The sequence below is a fragment of the Hipposideros armiger genome, unplaced genomic scaffold, assembly GCF_001890085.2.
Source record: "Hipposideros armiger isolate ML-2016 unplaced genomic scaffold, ASM189008v1 scaffold_624, whole genome shotgun sequence".
NCBI lineage: Eukaryota > Metazoa > Chordata > Mammalia > Chiroptera > Hipposideridae > Hipposideros > Hipposideros armiger.
Window position 1 is genome coordinate 711365 of NW_017731974.1, and position 21202 is coordinate 732566.

General features: G+C 37.7%; 1 protein-coding gene across 1 annotated transcript in view; it reads left to right on the plus strand.

The window, feature by feature from the left end:
• Positions 1-21202, plus strand: part of LMNTD1 (lamin tail domain containing 1) — a gene marked incomplete at its 3' end in the record, with an annotated part of 301673 nt that overhangs the window by 14198 nt on the left and 266273 nt on the right. The gene's annotated exons all lie outside the window — the stretch shown is intronic.

Sequence of the window (21202 nt, forward strand, 5' to 3'; positions counted from 1 at the left end):
AGAGAGAGAGAGAGATGAAAAGAGGAGACAGACCGAGAGCTGAGCAAATGCCAGGAAAAGCAATAGAAAAGAAACTGATGGAGTGACTCAGTTGAATATGGAAGGGGCGAAGGTCCCCCTCTGAAGCAATACGGAAGAAAGAAAAAAGTGGAAACAAAGACGATTTGAAGGGAGAGGTGGAAAAAGGTGTAATAACAGTAAGTGACAAGGTCATCTTCATAGAATAAGGAAGTTGGGATTGTGATGGAGCATTTCAGGAGAATAAAACAATAGCCATCTTGTATGAAACTATGAAGTCCACTGGAGGGTCTGAAATGACTGCTGAGGAAAAGCATTTGATACGATTTTGTACCTTTCCCAAAAGTTTTGCTAGCTTCGATTGGGGAGATGGAAAAGAAAGTTGAGATGATTGGGGACCAGGATTAATGTGGAAGACTCAAGAAAAGTTAAGGGGTGGAGTGAGAGTTCAAGAAGGCAGTGCGGAAATAACTTCTCCTGCAGTCCAAACTGGCTGGTAGAGCAAGGGACACCAGAAGGACCTCGATCAGCTAGGATTAGAAAAAAAGTCTTCAGACAAATGAGACCAAAATGCTGTTTCTATAAGATGAAGGGAGTACAAAAGATAGAAATCAATGAAGATAAAATAAAAAAGGGGGACCCCTATCATCACCACCACCAAATTTAATATCTTTTTTTATATTGAAAATAAGGTACAGTGCCTCGCCATTTGGGGTACTGTGGGGAATCAGAAGAAATCTGAAAATGCAGCTCTAGGAATATACTCGTATACATTATCCTTAAGGCCCTCATTCCTTGGGAAGGTTTTTTGTTCCACAGAGTCCTTTAGGTGGAAGGTGATCTGAGACCACACAGGTGATATCTGAGCTGCTGCCAATGGGACTAGGTCACTAAGAATATCCTTAGCCAGAGAATCTTCATTTCAGCCTCAGGTTGAAACTGAGTAGCCCTTTGGAAGGAGCTGAACAATGGCTCAACTGAGTGGCTTTGGCTCACTTGGGCTCCCTTTCCTTCCCTTCCAGGGCAACTGAGATTGAATGAATAATAGCTGTTAAGTACTCCCTTGAGAACAAGACTCCTACACACTAATAAATACTAAATGCTTTCATTGCAATTTAAGTGAATGACTTACTTCCCCCGCCTTGCCAAATCCCTCATAATGAATAGCATGAGAATGGCATTTTTTTCCAAAATGTTACACATTAATACTAATTTATTGTAAAATCATGAATGTTGTTGATTGAAAATTAATTTCCAATCTTGTTGATTGAAAATTAATTTGCATAAACATTTGAGAAATGGTGGGAGAGGAACTAACAAATACCTGAATCATTCAATTATTTGAAGTATGCAGACATTAGATAAAATTTGGCAAAGGATAATTTCCAAGTATATTAAACAAATTAGTGATATTTTGGGGTCATTTGAAATGGAAAGCATCTTTTTTTTCAGTTCCCATTTCACCTCTTCTTCCCTTGCCACTGACCCCACCCTCTCCCCTAGTTCCTGCTGTCCCTAAATATTCTTTCAGAGATTCAGAGAAAATAGCAAGGAAAAGATTCACATATTCCAAAAAGCAGATAATTTCCTGGTCTTCATGACATAAGAATACTTAGCTCTCCCACAGAGAAACAAATTGGATGGCAATTTTAAGATAATTGAATTGCTTGATGCTTTTTAAGTTGTTGGGAAACCAGTTCTGTGAAAAGCAATATTTTTCCCAGTGCTACCTGTAATTTCCTATGATAGGAGATTTTCTGTTTACCCATTAAAAACAAAGCATGGAGCAAAGATTTGCAAATTTGTGAGTTTGTTATACAATGACTGTGAAAATGAACCACCTGGTAAACCAAAATAAACTGAGTTGCCTGACTTTTTTTTTTTCTTTTAAAGATTTTATTGGGGAATTGGGGGAGGGGAACAGTGTTGAGGAATTGGGGAAGGGGACCAGCCAAGTTGTTCTTCAATCTTCATTGTGGAGGGCGCCAGTCACCATCTGGCTGCCAGTCAGCAGCTCATGGCCTCTAAGCTCAAGGTGCTGTGTTCAATCTTAATTTTGGGTGGACATAGACACCATCCCATGCAGGAGTTGAATGAGCAGCCTTGTTGTTAAGAGTGCACACTATATCCACTGAGCTATCCAGGCGCAGCTCAGCTCAAGGTGCGGAGTTCAGTCTTAGTTGCAGGCGGGCGTAGCCCAGTATCAAAAAGGCAATCTTGTTGTTACACCAGCTGATCCATCCTGCTACCCGTTGGCCACTCAATGACAGCTCAGCTAGGGCTCAGCGTCACTGGCCTATGTGGGAATCGAACTGATGGCCCTGTTGCTCAGAGCTCACACTCTTAAGCCAACTCTTAACCAATTGAGCCACTCGGCCAGCCTAGTTGCCTGACTTTTCAATAAATCAGATATAATAATTAGGAGTGGACGAAAAAACTGTATAAAAGAGACTTGTAGATCCTAATTTTAAATCATTTAAGGGCAAAATAGTTAACTTTGTTTTCCCTTTTGGATGGAAATGGGGGCTTTCAGGTATGAAACAATGAGTAATGATACCAAGCAAAATGGTTGATAATCAATCACAAAAGAGACTAAGGCACAAAAAGAGAAGTATGTGGGCAGAGACAAACCATGGAACTGAACAGAAACGGAATGATTTAGGCTTCTGGTTCTTAAACTTGATCATGAACTGGAGAGGCCTGAATGGCTTGTTAAAATTCAAATTCTGAGCACCACCCCCAGAGTTTCTGATTCAGTAGATCTGAGAAGGGGGCTGAGAGTTTCCATTTCCAACAAATTCCCAGAAGAAGCTAATGCTGCTGGTCCTGTGACCACACTTGAAGAACCAACTTAGGTTGATTTAGGGCAATGTCTAGAGATAGAAAGCTTTAATAAGAAAATGCTGAAGACAGTGAGGAGAGATAGAAGATAATTTATTGCAGGAAGTTAAAGGAATTAAGAGAATGAGGTGATGACTAAGTTAACATTAAAATAATAGCAAGGGAAGGTAAACTTTAGTTGAATGAAAAGCCCTGTGCTAGGAGGCACTTTATAGTCACAGTCCTGCCAGATAGATAAAATAATGATAACATCCAGAAGAGGAACCAGAAGATGCTCAAAAACTTGACAAATATGAGTGGATAATGACTACAGTAAAATAACTTTCCAAGGGCAACACGGTTAAAAAGTGGTCCTGAATTCTAAGCCACTTAAAGAGATAGACAAGGAATAGGACAGATGGAGATCAGAATACCACACTTATTACTGATTAAGGCTGGGAGGATAATGTGGCTTAGGAGTGCAGCAACTGTGCGTTTCCTAATACTGCAGCTCAGAATAGACAGACTTATCCATCACTCCGGGCCAGATGGACACATGTGTCCTCCTCTAGGGGCCTCCCCTTAAAAAATTAGCATGGACAAGAAGACATGAATATTTGCATTACTGTAGCCATTCCTCAAGGAAGGAAAGTGTAGCAAGTATTGAGATCTATGAGCCAGACTTACTCTTCTCAGATTTACCAGTCAAACAATCTTCTCATTCCCTAAGGCAAAGTGGTAAAGGAGTGAAGAGGCCAGGAATGTTACACTGGCTGAGGTCCCTCAAGATACAAAAGAACATCAGGAACCAGGAATAAAGAACCTCTCCTCACAGGTGGGAGAACCTAGGTTGAAAGCAGACTGTTTCACTCTGAAGCCTGCTCCCTGTCAACGATTCTGTTGCTTTTAGAAAGAAAAGACACCAAAGATTGGGGAGTAGGGAATAGTATTCTAAAAGCGAGGATTCTTAGTAAAGAATTGCTGATGCTCAACAACTGTTCATTGCCTGCAAGAGTAAACATTGGAATTGGGCCTGGCTGGTGGCTGAGTCTATATCCCCACGGCTTCCCAGTCTGTTTCTCTCTGATTGTGACCATTTTGTAGTCAGAGGACATAATGGCTAGTTTTCATTTTTTATTTACCCATGTCCATAGAAAAGCGGCTCAAATTGGCATTTGGAAACATTCAGATAGGAAAGGAGGAACTAAAGAGTAGGGATCATTCTACTCAAAAAGAATGCGTGGTCAGGTTAATATTTCCAGTAGTCCATCCTGCTATGAGCAAGTCCCAACCCATCACCTCATCAAAGGTTTTTGCTCCAGTTCCTGCAGAGGCCCAGAGGCTCTCCAGTTCTCTTTCTGCCTCTTCACACGTGTCAGATTGCTCTACGATGAGGGCCAGCCAAGTGGCTCAGCTGGTTAAGAGTTCGCTCAAGAATGTGAGCTCTGAGCAACATCGGTTCAAGTCCAGCCCGAGCTGAGCAGCTGCTGAGCTGCCAACAGGTAGCAGGATGGCTCAGCTAAAAAATAAAAAAGGTTGCCCTACGACTCATCGATGGTCCACACTTCCATGTACAAAGGATGAATGAAGGGAGGGTGTCTCTCAAGGAGAGCTCTCACCACTTGATTTTTCATTTGTGTGGAGCCCTCCGTGGCAGTCAAAGTTCTCTAAATTGGACTTTGTTGGAATGCCCTGAAGGCACATTTTAAACTGATATTTTGATTGCATACCATTAACTGCTGCTGCTTCTGTGTAGTTAAATTGAGTGCCTTGTATTTAGTTCTAAGGCCTTAAGGATTTTATCCCAACAGGTGAAGTTTTATGTATGCAGTGAGGTTTTGTTGTTTCTATTTAAGGGAAAATGCTCCAATTCTGACATTCTTTATGGGAACACAGAAGAGGAACCAGAGATGCCCAGGAACTCAATGAATAGGATAGGAGGAAGATGAATATGGGAAAAACAGCAGGAAAACGGCATCTGAACTGACTGAAGCACAAAAGTCCTGGAACCTTCACATATTTTTAAAATTACTTGAAGAATTCTAGTTTTATTCGGCAAACCAGAGGGTTTATATTAGTACATTACCTTATGGTTGAGATGATCAGAAAGCTTAAACCTGAACTCAAACCTATAGTTGGTCAAAACTTTTAGCTGAAAACAGAAGAGAAACTAACTCTTCTAATAGATCTCCTTGAAGTTGCAAACATCTGTACAAAATTCTTGGCATTTGGAAAAAAAATCTGTACATTTACAAGTATTAGTTGCATGAATGTGTCTTCTTGATGATTTTCTTACTATTATTTAACATGCCTTCAAAATTTCCTTCTCCTAAATATCTGCTGCATAACTGTTAGTAAGTGTTCAGCCTAGTTTATAAATGCTCATTTAAGTGCAGAGAGAGGAAGCAAAGGAAGAGATCAAGCATCTAGTCTACATTCTGCTGTAAACCAGTGGTATGATCTTGGGTAAGCTGGTTTTTTCATGTGTAAAATACCTATTGTATAACATTCGGAGATATAAAGGTAAAGTGAGATCATGTATACGAAGCACTGAAAAAAGTTTAAAGTGTGACATGACTTTTTATGTAATATTATCATCATCATGAAGGCAGAGGTGGTAAATCACAAGTGTCGTCTGATATTGGAAGGGTTACTCAGTTACCTGGAGGACAGACTTTAAAAGCTGGTGGAAAATACGTCCAGGAGTTTTCAGCATAATGGAAAAGCAAACTGCCTCCAACAGTTCTGTGGTGCAGATGGCCTTGTTAGAGAGGGATCCAACTGTCCATCACGGTGTGCAAACTGAGTTCCTATACTATCAGAGATCTACCTTTGATATTAGCTGCTCTAATTTATTACTGGACCAAGAGGTCTCGAAAATCCTTTCCAACTTTAAGAGCCTTTGTTTCTATATTCATTCAACAAACCAGTCAGTGAATTTTGTGGCAGTTGATTCCACTGACTGTTTATATGACGTGATATCATCAAGTGGCAAAATATATCCACTTAAATGTACTTTAAAGAGCATAATGTGTTCTCCAGGGAACAGGGGTTTTCTAGTGCATGGGAGGGCTGTATGCTTAGTATAGGGCTGCCTGCACTGAGCAGAACTTTAGTGTCATATTCTTGGCCATAGACAATCATTTGATTTTAGTGATAAAAATCCAGTTGCAGATAATATATACTATATTACATTATATATTATTATTTTCTCCACATGTGAAATATTTTTCAAATTTAAAATCAAGGAAAGTCTTTCCTTTTCTGAGGAACTAGACTATTTTCTTATAAAGTTTTATAATTTTGTGTGCCCATTGTCTTGGTTGCCAGGAAGCTCAACTGGGATTTGAAAGAATCACGGCAATGCTCCGATTTCACATGTTTACATTATCTCCTTTTCCTTCGGTCTGAATTTTCTTTTTCTTTTATAATGTTTCAAACTGTTAAAATAAGAAAAAGAAGGTTGTATTTTAAAAATAGTCACTGTAAATACCTTCAACTGATTTTGCTAAAAAGTCTTTCATGCTGTTTTTTCTTTAGACAACCTTGCTACTTTATATACACACAAACACACCCAACACCCCCACACAAAGTATAGCATTTTCTTCTTTTCAATATATGCAGGAAATAAATTTGAAAGAACACAGTAAATTGTTTGTAGCTCTGAGGGTTGGATAGTCAAATGAACCTGATGATTGTGTCTGTATTGCAGATGATGCCGCGTTTACCAATAGATCGGGATGACTTCCTGTTTCTTGGTCCTCTAAGGGTTTAGGGGATGTGTGAAATACATTACAGTCCTCACGAAGGCCAAGGGGTTGTGGACGGAAGGATGAGGGGTTCTTTTGATGCTGATGATAACTATTAGTTTGAAGTTCAAAGATTCATAGTTTCTACCACTTTTTGTTGCCATTTTGTTTATTCAAATTTTGTTCCTGCACTCATACCTGCATTCCTTATGATGGCACTTAACCCTCTCATAAGGAAGCTTCTTTTTCTTTTTTCAAGCTCTCTTGGGGTCAACTACTAGATGTTTGACTTTCAGTTCCATGAATAGTCTTACGCTTTTTCAGAAAACGCTGGAAAGCAGACACCTTCCTCTTCATGTCCAAACTTGCAGGGGATCTAACTTGGAAAGTTTTTGTATTCCATTTTGAATAACATTCTGTATGCTCTCTGTTGTAAGCAACTCGAATCTTTTGAGAAGTTATCTTAAAATGGACAGACAAATTAATAAATAAGTCCACCCACACAATCCTCTTGTGTTCATTTATACAGCTATTGGCATATGATTGAATTTTAAATTGGGGGGCTAGATATACAGTTACTGACGACTTGTCATTTGATTTAAGTTGTTTTGACTTCAATGTGTGTGCAAATAATGGCATTATTGCTTTTTTAATATGGAAGTTAGTTAAGTAATACACTCAGCTTTTCTGTTGTTGAATCTATTTAAGAATAGAATATCTAATTTTTAGGTAATTTCCTATTTTTTGTCCTACCTCCATAACGTTTTTTACCTTTATGGTATAGTATGGTTTTTAGAATTACTTGAAGGGTTAATGCAAGTTCACAAGGATTTTTGACTCTACTTAAAATTATATCATTTTAAAGTACAGCAATAAGTGTAACAATGAAAAATGTTAGTGTAACTTCCTATTTTCCTTTTTGTTTGCTTTCTGATCACATTTGCTAATTAGTTTTGTAAATAATATTTTTAATTGCACTCATTACTGCCATGTTCCTTGGGATGTGAAGGTTTTTTGCCTAATATGTTGTAAAGACTTCATAAAAAGAATTCAGATGAGTGTAATGGTGATTCATAGACCAAACTTACATGAGGTTAATTTTCCTTCATCATATTGGGGAGGGGATGGATTTGCATCCTCTCAGTGATATTTAAAAACACAAAGGCAGCAAGATTGCATCATTAGTTCTGGGTTTATTTTGATGATTTTCTTTCAGTCGTAAAGTTTATACGTTACTCTTCTAAACTAAAGAAAATTTCCTTTTGTAATTAATATATGGGGAGATACTTTGAAACTAGGTAAATAATGCTGTTTCTCATCAAACTTTTACCCACTAGTTTTAGTATTCATTGATAATTTTCTTTATCATTTTTTTCTGTGTTTATTAGTTGGTATTCTACTAAAAGGAAGCACTTTCCTTATTCATTTTTTATTTATGACTATGGACTTATGGATTCTTATATTATTCAATAATTCATTATTATCATCATTTATTTTGATGCTCACATTATTCTACATTGGGCTAGTGGGAGCCCCAGTGGTTCTTTTGTGTCATTTTGATATACCCCATCATTTTTTGAGCAATTCTTTTCTTTCTTGTGAAATCAGATGTTCCAGCCTATCCTGTACTTTTCTCTGCCCCAGCCCTGAAATCAGCCATTTTTCCAAGCAGTTATATATTTCCTTTTAATGGAGAATGGTGCTGAGATTTGAGTGCTAGGTGTAATCATTGCTACTGGCATGTTATTGTTTCCAGGCCCTTTCGGAAAAGGAAAAGATAGATAAATAGATAGATAGATAGATAGATAGATAGATAGATAGATAGATATAGACAGGTAGAGAGATCTAACTGAGTTCACATTGGAATATGATAACTCCAATTCCAGTTCAACATTACAAGTGACATTATAGTTCGGCACTGTCCAGTGGATACAAATATGAGCCACATATGTAACGATAAATTTTCTAGTTGCCATGTTTAAAAAGTATAAAGAAACAATTGAAATTGATTTTAATATATTTATTTAACCCAATATATCCCAAAATTTTACCATGTCAAAATATATTCGATATAAAAAGTGTTGAGATTTTTTACTTTTTTTTTTTACACTAAGTCTTCCTAATCTAGTATGTATTTAACACTTACAACACATCCTCAATTTGGACTAGCCTCATTTCAAGGGTTCAAAAGCCACATGTGGCTAATAGCTACCATATTGGACAGCACAGTTTTTGTCTTCCTTTTTATATTTGTTACCTCATTCCTCAATAGTGAGAAACCTGACTCCCATTATTTTCAAAACCTAAGAATTTTGCTCAAGCCTAGAATACACAAGAGGTAGCCTCAGAGTGGCTAACTTATATCAATGAAAAAAAGCAAACCTAATTAAAGTTTAATGGTTGTTTTCAAAAACATGCAATGGAGGATACAAATCTTAGGTGTGCATTTCAATGGGTTTTTAATCAGTGCATAAACCAGTGTAATCCACAAATCTATCATTTTTATCCTTCCCAGTCAGCCCTCTGCCCTTTCTAGAGGCAACAACTTATTTGACTTTTTTCATCATGGAGTACATTTTCCTCTCCTGGAATCTCACATCAATGTAAACATAATATTGTCTTTGTGTGTGTGTGTGTGTGTGTGTGTGTGTGTGTGTGTGTGTGTAGCTTCTTTCTCAGTATGTCCGTGAGATTTATCTATGTTGTTGCATGCATCAGTAGCTTATCCCTTTTTATCACTAAATAATATTGCATTGTATAAATACAATGTGTTTATTGTTTCCAGTTTGGGCTAATATGAATAAAGCTGCTAAGAACATCTTTATTCTAGTTTCTGTGTGGATGTATGTTTTCATTTGTCTTGGGTAAACACCAAGGAGTGGACTTACTAGGTCAGAGGATAGATTTAATAATTTTATAGCTTAAATAATGTTAACATTTAATGTTATCCTATGCAATTGACAATACTTTTATCTATAGTTTGGTTTTAAAAGCTAATTAATGGAATTTATATGATTATGGCAATTTTTTATGCTGGGTCAAGTAACATGCTAGGATAACATTTTCTACTTTTCAAGCCCATTATCATTTTACTCTATCCTTCCTTTGCACTCCCTCTGTCCTCAACTTCCCCCTTGGACTGGCAGTCTCTTACTTATTCTTCAGGCCTCACCTCAGATTCTCCTCATTCTAGAAGCCTATCCTAACCTTCCCAGTCTGGGTGAGATGACCCTCTGAGAGCTCCTTTGTGTCCTCCTGTCATGATAGGTCACTCAGCATGTGGACATTGGTGTACGTGTCCATCTTCTGCTTCCATTGTAAGCCCCTTGGGAACAAGAAGTGTTTCCCATTTTTCTTTGTATACCTGTTACTTAAGGATGTTCGCCTTAGTAGTGCCTCTGCAAACTTACTTGAAGTCCATAGTGAATTAAAGGTAGAACAAGAATTTGAATTAAGTTTTGTTTTTAAATCATTGTTGGTTAAGCATTTTGTTTAAGCTAAAACAAAAGCAAAAGATTTTTCACACTTGGTTTAAAGAGAGAAACTGGTAAATCCCTAGAGGTTAGATGTGAGTGTTCTAGAGACACACACGGGGCCAGAGGTGGTATCATTACATTCCTGTGTGGCACCCAGTGGAACCTGTGGGCCCAGGACCTCAAGAGAGTCAGGGGAGCCATGGTGAGAAAGGGGGAGAGTAGGACCTGTGGGGTTGGGGATCTCTGGGGACACTGAGCCCCTTCCCTGGGTCTGCTCCTCCTAATGAGAAGGACAGAGCACAGGCATCAGTTACAGCAACAGAAAGCAATACAATTTTACCCACTATATATATTTGGAGTCACTTGGCCAGATTTTTCAGTATCCATGGTGACGGGTTGATCAACTAATTCCATACCTGGATTTTCCTCAAGGGGAAAGAGCTGCAAGATGTATAACAGTATTTATAGACAGACATGCGTGGACAATAGTGTCATTGTCGCTGTTAAACAAAACACACTTTTTTGTTGTTTTTCTTCCGTAGCCGTTGTGCTAAGTGATATTTCAGGCTTCATTTTAAAAGCTGGGACAGTATAGTGTTCGGTGTTCCTCAGTTCCTGTTGAGATTAAAATGGAATTCTAGCCGTTCAGAGTTGTAGAATAGGACTAAAAATCAAAACAAAACAAAACCAAAACCTCAAAATGCTAAACATGGCATCAAAGCTCCTAATGAATTCACATTGCATCATGTAACTTTTATTTATCATATTTTTCTTAGACTGCAATAGAGTTGACATTAGTGAGAATGATACTCGTATTAAACCCAGTATTCCTGGGATCAACCCAGGATGTATTTATTTTTCCTCAGAGCAGCAGCAGCAGCACACAGAGTGTGGACAGATGGCCAGGAAGGCAAGATTTTAAAAAATTCAATCTCTCTACCATGTTGATAATAAATAACCACAATTTTGATTATAGGACTGGTTTTTATCCTTCCTAAGAGTTAAAACCTCATCCTGTAGCCTTCCATTTGTTTTATTTTTCCCTTCTGTTTTACCTTTTTCTTTTTCTGGTTTAGCTCAGTTCCCTAAGTCATGTTGATTATATAGAATCTGATTTTATCTCTAGGATACATTTTGTGATTATAAAACATTTTAAAATCTAGTATCCAAAGACTTTTAATATAATGCAATCAATCTTCTATCAACTAGTGATACAAGGTCAGGTCACAGCATTAATCCAAAAAAGCAAATTATGTGCTTTAATTTTTGAAAAGAAAATTATTTTTCATCTCTCAAAATGACAAATCACTTAAAACTATAGTAAAATTGATTGGTCATCTTTAGCATCACAAGCTAATTTGCTGATTTTAAAAATCAATGACCACAAAAGTACTGATGGAAATACCTGGCATGTTTGTAGTACTTTTCATCAAGTTTTGCAGACATGAACTATGCTAGTTTAAGCCCTATAAATAAATTTAGTATTATATTTATATTAATAACTGTGTAGTATTAAAAATATATTAATTTTACAAATGAGTAAGGATCCTGTGCTTCCTGAGTAGGGACAAAATTCAGCTCAGAAGTTATCCTTTTCATTTGTACATATAGACACAACTCAATTAGTCAGGGCTAGTCTATTTTCCCTTCTTCCAGGCCATTTTAGAAAGGGAATTATGAGTTAGGAAACACAGTGGTAGCCAACTTATGGTAGGGCCTAGTTTTGTCTGTATTCAGATTAAGTGACATCATCTCCCTTCACTGTAGTTGATTTGCTCCAGACACCATAAAGAGGATATATTTTATAGGGCCTGGCTTTCATGAAGATCAATTATGACTTTCCTCAAATTATGAGGACTGTTTTTGAATTAGTTTGTTTGTGCATCATTATATGAGATACCTGTCTGAAGACTTTATATGGAGGGGTAGAGAGCTCCTATGTTTGAGCTATTATTCATCATATACATATATATTTACAAATATTATCACATATTCTTCTTTTGAAATTAATTGAAAGAAATTCCAGTATAGTCTCTTTCAATAAAGAAGTAATGAAGTTTAGATTTTTGTAAAAATGTCATTTCATCTACAGCTATTTTAGTATGTATCTCTAAAAAAATAAGGACTCTTAATTAAAAAAAGAAACAAAAACTTCTCATTATAATTTTCACACCTGAAACATTAATAATATGAATGTAAAGTTGAAGTTTGGGAAATAGATTGGACTATATTGGTTATAATTATAAATAATAAACTGATATTACCTGGATGTTAAAGGAATTGCCAATGACAGAAATAATTACAGTTATTTATGAAGAATGGGGTTATACCTTTGCTGAACCTGGTAATATTCTCTATTGTGACTCTGGTATTAAATAGAATATCTAAGTCAAAGTCACATGAATCATTTGATATCTGCCCTGAGAAGCCAATGCAAAAATGGTAAGATAATTTTGAAAGAATTGTGATGTAATGTTAAAGAGGGGTCTTTCTAATAATTGTAAGTCCTTTATACCTTGATTTTACCAACCCTATTAATTCTCAAGTTTGAGTAAAACCCCATTATACATTTTCAGTACTCTATTCCTCACTTACTGAGTATTTCTGAAGAAATCCATTCTGTGTATTATTTATCTAATCTCTGCCAAACTCTTAGTACACTTTGGCAGTCTTTTAATTTGGTTAAATTATTAGGTTGTCAGAAAAGTCATGACGTATTTTTTCTGTGTTTTTCGTTGCAAAAATACGTCATGACTTTTCCGACAACCCAATAGATCTCTATTTGATTTTCTATGAAATTTACCATTTTTTGTGATCCCTTTATCACATCAGGTAGAAGGCAGGGAGTGAAGTGAGGCACATCCAGATGAGTCCATGAGGCCTACTGAGTGTAAGAGGGTAGAGCATGGAGCTGGAGGGCACATTTCAGGGATTAGACACTAGTAGGGACCCATCATCATAACCTAGACTAGCAGTTCTCAACCTGTGGGTCACGACCCCTTTGGGGGTAGAATGACCCTTTCACAGGGGTCGCCGGGTACTCGTATGTGGGCGTATCTGCATGTGGGCCTGGAGACAGATAGAGGAGCGGTGTCTCCGTTCCCAAGACCATTGAAAAATATGTGTTTTCCGATGGTCTTAGGTGACCCCTGTGAAAGGTTGAGAACCGCTGACCTAGACAGTGAGATCACAGTCACAACTTCAAATTCAGGACCAGATGGAGAGCTGGATTAGCAAACCAATAACAAAATTATTTGGAAAATCCTCAAATATTTGGAATTTAAACAGCACATTTTAAATAATCTATGGATGGAAGTAGAAATTACAAGAAATTTAGAAAATATTTTAAACTGAATGAAAATGAGCAAATGACTTAGAAAAACTTGTGAAATGAATCCAAAGCCGTGTTTAGAGACACATTTATAATATTCGATGCTTTTATTAGACAAGGAGAAAGGTTTCAAATCAATAATGTTAAGAAACTAGAAAAAGAAGAGTAAATTTAACTCAAAATAAGCAGAAGGAAGGAAATAATGAAGGTAAGAGCAGAAATAAAGAGTAAACAGAAAAATAGAGGAAATCGGTGAAATCAAAACCTGGTTCTTTGATAAGATAAGTAAAATTGATAAAACTTTATCCAGACTAAACTGGAAAAAAAAAAGGAGAGAGAAAACACTGATGATAACATCACAAATAAAAAGGGGAACCTCAAACTACAGATCCAACAAGTTTAATTATATTTCTTACACATTTGATGAGTCTATCTTTAGTTTTGGTTTTAATTAGCACCAACATTTAAAGGATAATAAGGGTATATTATGAACAACTTATATGAAATCAACAAATTCCTAAAGAGACAAAAAACCATAAAGATAACTCAAGAAGAAATAGAGTCCATGAACAGCCTTATATCTATAAAATAAATTTGTGATCATTTAAGCTGGGTCCACACTAGGTTTGTGTGGCTCCAAAGTCACTGAGCAATGAGATCGGCAAGGTTGTTCAACAAGAGTTCTCCTGCTTTTCTACCTATTCACCTTAAAATGTTTCTATGAGCCCATTCACCCAGTTTTCTACCCTGCTTGATTCTGAAGATAAGGTGATCCTAGTTACAAATTCCCAAATATACTTGGTTTTACTCTTGCAAGAAGAGGAGTTAATGCTCACATATGAATAGGATGAATCATAGAAAACTTCACAGAGGAGATAACATTTGATTTGTATAGTAAAGGATAAGGATGAGTGTACCACGGAGAAAAGGTAAGAAAAGTTTGCCCACTTGTAGTACTATGCTAGAGCATTCTTGATGGATTTCCAAAATGGCCTCCATTCATTGGAAGGGTTACAGAAATGGTAACTACAGCCTCCAGTGCTTCATTTGATACCTGGAAAGCTGTTGGAAGCCAAGACTAAGTAGAGACTCATTAAATGCCCAAGAAACATAATTTATTGAGAGAAAGTTTTATTTTCCTCTGAAGATACAAATAAGCATTTGGTCAGAGCAAAGTGTTTGAGAAAGATTTTTTAAAAGTTATCAGGCGATTGAAGAACAAATTCTGTCATGGATACATGACTAGCTTGGATACCTAAAACAAAAGAGGAATAAATAAGTATTTTCTAAATAATGCAGAAGTATAAATAGTGAGATTACCTGAGATCAGTACTAGAATTGGGTTTATTTAAAATTTTTATAAATAAGTGAAGACTTCAAATTAAAAAATAAGATATTTTTCCATGTGGAAAGATGCCCAGTACACAGGGAAAATCTGAGGCAGTCAGTATCTCAGAGGCCAAATTATTGGACAGGAATGTGGCAAATTAGCTTTCTTCTGATAAATTAGGTTATTGTGCACTTATGTAAAAAACTCAAACTATATTTATAAAATGAGTTTCAACATTCAGTCACACTTCTGAAAAGAAATCAGGAATTATTGTAGGCTATTAGTGTTCTGTTTTATTTTAACTTTTTTCAATTACAGTTGACATTCAATATTATTTTATATTAGTTTCAGGTGTACAGTATAGTGGTTAGACCTATAATTTATGAAGTGACCCCCCTCACTGCCCCCAATTAGTCTAGTACCCACCTGGCACTATATATAGTTATTACACTATTATTTACTATATTCCATATGTTGTGCTTTGCATCCCCATGACTATTTTGTTAGTATCAATTTGTACTTCTTAATTCCTTCACCTTTTTTACCCAGTCCTCTTACCCCACTCCCATCTGGTAACCATCATTTTGTTCTCTGTATCTATGAATCTGTTTCTGTTTTGTTTGCTCATCTATTTTGTTCTTTAGATTTCACATATAAGTGAGATCATATGGCATTTGTCTTTCTCCAGCTGACTTATTTCACTTAGCATAATACCCTCTAGGACCATCCATGTTGTCACAAATGGTAAGATTTCATTCTTTTTTTTTATGGCATATCTCCTGTTTTTGAAAGGAAAATTAAACAAATATAAAAGAGAAAAATTTTTGTGTGTGCTTATGAAAATATTTTAATGTCATTGGGAATGTTCCAAAAGTTCAAACCAGTGTCACCAGGCATTATAAATTGCCTAGAAATGACAGTGTTATATCATACAAAATTTCATTAAATTAAAGAACTAAGGAATCATCATTTTAAGAAATCCAGCAAAGATTTTGAGAAGATGGCAGTGATGAGGCGCAGGTTGTAATTTGTAATTACATCTATGAGTATAGTCACATATTTCTTCTTCTTGATTTCAGCCAGCATGAAATAATTATGTGTTCCAGATTGAAGTGTATTCAAAGATCTGTTTAAAAAGTTCATGCAGATTTACCACTTTGCTCTAAGAAAAATCTGCTCCTAATGTTATGTTCCCCTCTGGCATGCCATAAATGGACACCCTAGAGATCAGAACAGCTAATAAGTAGAACAACTTAAGAATAGCTTCTCACAAATCAAACTGGAACAAATGTGAAAGCCACATAGCAGCAATCAAATATATACTTCCCTAAATCATATAACATACATTTAAGCTTTGAGTATATCCTATTAACAAATTCAGGTTTGATTCTCTCTGTGGGTTCTAGTAATGCAGTTTAAGAAATGAAAATGACTTGATAAGTTTGAAAACTAAGTAGAATATTAAAGGCTATTTAACCCACATCTCCCTCATGGAGTAGGATAGCCACAATGTTTTGCTTTAGGCCTCATACACCTCAATGCAACATTCAGGTAAGCATAACACTTCTTTCTAGATTTTCTTTCAGCTCTTTGTTTTTCAGCAGCCTGTACATTGATGAAGTTATAAAAAACATACTTGAAAATCACTGTCATAGCTTCTGCTTCAGATAGATTCATGCTTAGGTCAGGCAGTAAAAATAGGGAATGTTCATGAGTAAGGGTGGGGCACAAGGAAATTAAATCATGAAAGCAAGGACAGATGATAAAATTATTTTCCTTGATCAGAATTCTAGGGGGATCGCTATTCAGTTGCCCTACCCCTTACTCCAGGTCCCTTCATTTTCATATACTGAAAAAGTGTGTGTTCCTCTTAGCCGAGGTTCTTGAGGAAAGAATCTGAGTGGCTTTGGTCTCATAGGAAACAAAGGCTGGATTGATCGAAGGGCACAAAAGTTCCATAGGTACACACTAAATGCTTTTTAGTTCAAGGGCTTAAGTCAGGTAGTTTGTAAAGAATCTCAGATTTGGTCCTTCACACACACCCGTAAGAAGTCTTTGAGACTGACTGAGTGGGCAGCCTTTTTCTGGGCAGAGAGATAATCTATGAAGTGAGTCATTCATATTCTGACTTCACTCCTTACCTCACATACTCAATTGTCTATAACGTAAGAGCTCAGTAGAGAGCATCAAGCTGAGGTACTGTAGGGGATAAGCACCTTTGAATAGGGGAATGTGCCCAGGGCTTGGAGTGACAACTGCTGTGCTCAGGTGTGTGACCTGGAGAAGTCTCTGAACCAGTCTACATCTCATTTGGAGATAGCAGAAGTAACAACAACAACAACAACAAGCCAACTCATCTAGTAGTTTTTCATCATGCACATGGACAGGATTGTGTTTGAAAATACTTTGTAATTTGTAGAGTACCCTAATGTTCATTATTGTGATGGTTTCCTGTACTTGATAACAATGCTCATGTCACTGTTATATCTCAAGCCAGTTTTCAACTGCCCTCAGGATGGATTCTGAATTGTTTGAAGTGGATGATGACTGGCATTTTATCACCCCTTTCTTTTATGCATGTGTAGTCTGGAAGTACCCAATGCAAAGTCCTTGGCAGGTGTCCAATCATTGTTTCAAGAGCCGGAGTGGGGTTTCTCTTTTGCATCCTCCAGCACTAATGGAAGCTCAGGTTCCCTTGAACTCTCTTGGGTCCTGCCTTCAGTTGCATCACTTAAGATATACAGAAGAGGTTAAGTATTTGAGGATTTATTTATCTGGCTTTTGCTTGATCTTCAGAACCGTTGGTAGACTGAATTTTGAACATAGCCTCTGAGATGGAGATTTGCATGAAGGACGTTAATTGGGGAGAGCTCTAAGGAATATTAGGGGTCAGGGAAAAGAGGAGTCAGCATCCATTCAGAGGAGACAAAGAAGACTTGAACTGTGATGCATTGGCAGCAGAGGCCTCAGCAGATCCGTTGCAGAGCGCTAGAGCTGGACCGGCTCTTCCTGAATTGAGAGAGGAGTGCAGGGCCCACCCCAAGTAGCCACTGGATGCAGGCTGTCTAGGAGAGCAACTCAGGGCAATTTCTGGGGAGGGACTCAGCTCTGAGTCATCCGCAGGCAACTCCCCCAGCAGCAGAGGGAATGAGAGGCTCAGCCTGCGGGGCACCTGGGCAGCACACTATGTATCCACTGTGTACTCTCAACGTCATGGTGAAATGTCAGGCACTGAAGGTAGTATTTTAAGAAAGGAGGCCCCTGTTTTGTTTCTCTACAATGTTCCTCTGCCTTGGAAAGGCAGATAGTGTTATGGAGAATAACATGTACATATGGTTGGGGGTGATACTAGGGAATGAGAGAGAGAATGTTCACCTGCTCCCTCTCCTTCATGCAGCCTACTCCTTTGCATTCTATGACTGTACTACCAAAGCTTTTTCCAAAAAGAGCTCAGGGGGCTCAGACTTGTTAGCCAGTTGGACTCAGGCTGGTCAGCCTCTTGAGGATATGACTGACGGGCTATCTCTTCCTCTCCCTCTTTCTCTCCCTTTGCCTCTCCCAGAAGAATATTTCTTGTCCACTCCCTGAGAAATTAAAGTAATGTGTCCCCCTGAATGGCTGACTTGATGTAAAATCTATAGCTCAGGTAAGTTCTATATTATACCTGAAATGGTGACATGATAAAATTAAAAAAATAATGTTTTTCCCCATCTCTTCTCCCTCCCCCATTTTGTGTGTGTGTGTGTGTGTGTGTGTGTGTGTGTGTTTTGGGGGAAACATGGAGATTTGTTATATTTATAACAATATTTATCACATAGCAATATCCTCTGATATGCCAGATATTTTACGTATATCATTTCTAAATATCCCAGTAACCTTGTGCAGTATGTCGTTATTTACCCTGTTTTACCGAATGGGAAATTGTTGCTGAGAGTTTATGTGAATTGCTTATTATCTACAGCCAGTAAGAGACAAAGCAAGGATTTGAAGCTCCCTGTCCAGATCCCGAATCCACAGTGACTCTGTGAAATGGGCTTTGAAGTACCTTGCATCTCATTTTGGGTGTCTTGGGGTAAACATTAGCCTTGAAGGCAGGAAAATGATTTTAGGTGTGGAGACATAGGGCTCTACCTGGGCCCCTGCCCACACTTCTCCTGCAGTGCACTTTATCCTGTGTGTGATGGCAAGGGCTAATTGCTTACACATCCCCAGTAACACACACACTGTTTATTTAGCTAGAAAGATTTCATAACTGGTTTTTGCCTTGCCAGAAACAGCCCCTCATCTTCCTGGTAGAAAGTGGTGAATTTTTCTCTCACAGCTGGCATGGGCTTCAATTACAACAGAGTAGTTAACTTTTCATTTGTTGGAAGATCTTGAATAGGAATATGCAGTGTTCAATTGTAAAATGTCATCGTCCAAACTCAAAAAAGTTTGCCTTTAAGTGTTTATAAGAGTTTTCCATCATACCTAACATCAAAGCTGGTAAACTTACCCAAAGGCCAAAGACCTTTCCGGCTGGTGTTTAATGGGGTCATCAGAGGAGAATGCTGTTACCTAAATAAATTATTGCCCCTCACAGTGAAAATTCTTGGCTGTAGTGCCTTCCAATTAGAGAAGGACCCTGAGCTTTGCCACTCACTCCAAGGTCGGGAGCAGAAACGAAGTGGAGGCAAGGATCCTTATCTTGGTGGGGGAGTGGGTGAAGGTCTGTCCTCTCTCATTGCCCAAGGGGCTTCCAAAGACCTGTCTTCCACAGGTTATATGAATTTGGTCTCTGACATGCCCAGCACACAGCCTGTGAGAGTCTCTCTCTCTCTCTCTCTCTCTCTCTCTCTCTCTCTCTCTCTCTCTCTCTCTCTCTCTCTCTGTCTGTCTCGGTGCCAAAAAAATGTATGCACATTTTAAGAAAGAAAAAAAACTATTAAATTGTAATACTCAATATATACCGACAACAAAAGATGAATACAAGTCACATTTGACTTCTGCAATTACAAGAGGCACTCCAAGTGGTTACCATCAGTGTTCAGACACTTCTGATTACAGTGAACTACTGCTTGAGCAATACTGACCAAAGGGTCTACTTGTATACATGTTTTTGGCACCCCAAAACAGGTATCAGGTTTTAGGAAATGCAGTCAGGTTGTCAAAATTAAAACAGGCTACGAGTTAAGGCTGCAAGTTAAGGCCTTTACTCAAGGCATTGAGTTACTGAAAGGTTAGCCTTACACTGAAATACTAAATGGCTATAGAAGAAATCTGAGAAACACCATTTAATAGTATTAAAGACTTGAAGAGACAGGAACTGACTCATAAGAAAAGAAAGTATTGAGGAAAAAGGTCAGTTCACTGAAGGCTCAAAGACATGTTAGGATCCGTACTAGAGAGAAAAGGGAGAAATAGAAATGTGTTAGTTTTTACTGTAGTCAGGTTTTTTTCTCTTTCTTACTTATATCGATGGCATACAGATGGTTAACTATTGCAGACAGATAAGTAACTGACTAGCCAGTGTAGCTTTTTGAACTGTGATGATAGGGAGATGAATATATTCCAATTATGTCATTATTTAGTAAAATATTACAACAAAACCTTCAGTGACAATATGATATTGGGTTGTCGGAAAAGTCATGACGTATTTTTTCTATGTTTTTCATTGCAAAAATGTGTCATGGCTTTTCTGACAACCCAATACATTAGCCAATATAGTATAATAGGAAATTATCACTCACTGAGTAAAGGAAGCCACAGGCAGTTCCCTCCATGTCAGGGAGGACCCAATAAACTACACCAGGAAGAGAGATTTCATTCAGCACAAACGCCGTAGGCATCAGCTGACAAGTTAGGACACGGGGCTGTGAAATAGCATTTATCTCACACAGTGGTTATTCTTATAACAACCTTATGAATTAAGGTCATTGTTGTGATAATAAAACTCCTGTGCCACTGACATTGTTGTCCAGAGTTCAGCCAACAATCTCCAAGCATGCTGAAAGCACGTGGTATTTTAGAAAAGGGGAGATCTCCACAACAGAGGCTGGCTGTCTTTCCTGAGGGCTCACCATAGAATGAGTCAGCCAAATACTGGTCCTTAGGATCCTGAATTTAATGGCTTTTATCTTCCTGTCGGATCCATTGCCCATGATTTTCCTCCCAGCATAAGGATAAATGGTTTAACCCTCCCTCCATGCCTGCCTCTTCTTTTAAGTTCAACTCAAGCCTCATCACCTTCTTTCCCAGCCACGACATTCCACTTCTCACCTCTTGCATCTTTTATAACCCACAGTGCTTATTGCCTATTCTTCTTAGTGCATTTGAAAAATACCATACATTGCCATTAAGTTCATCTTGATCTTTTTTTTTTAAAGATTTTTATTGGGGAATTGGGATGATGGGAACAGTGCTGGGGAATTGGGGGAAGGGGAACAGACAAGTTGCTGTCGTTTTGTTCTTCAGTCTAGTTGTGGAGGACGTTGCTTCA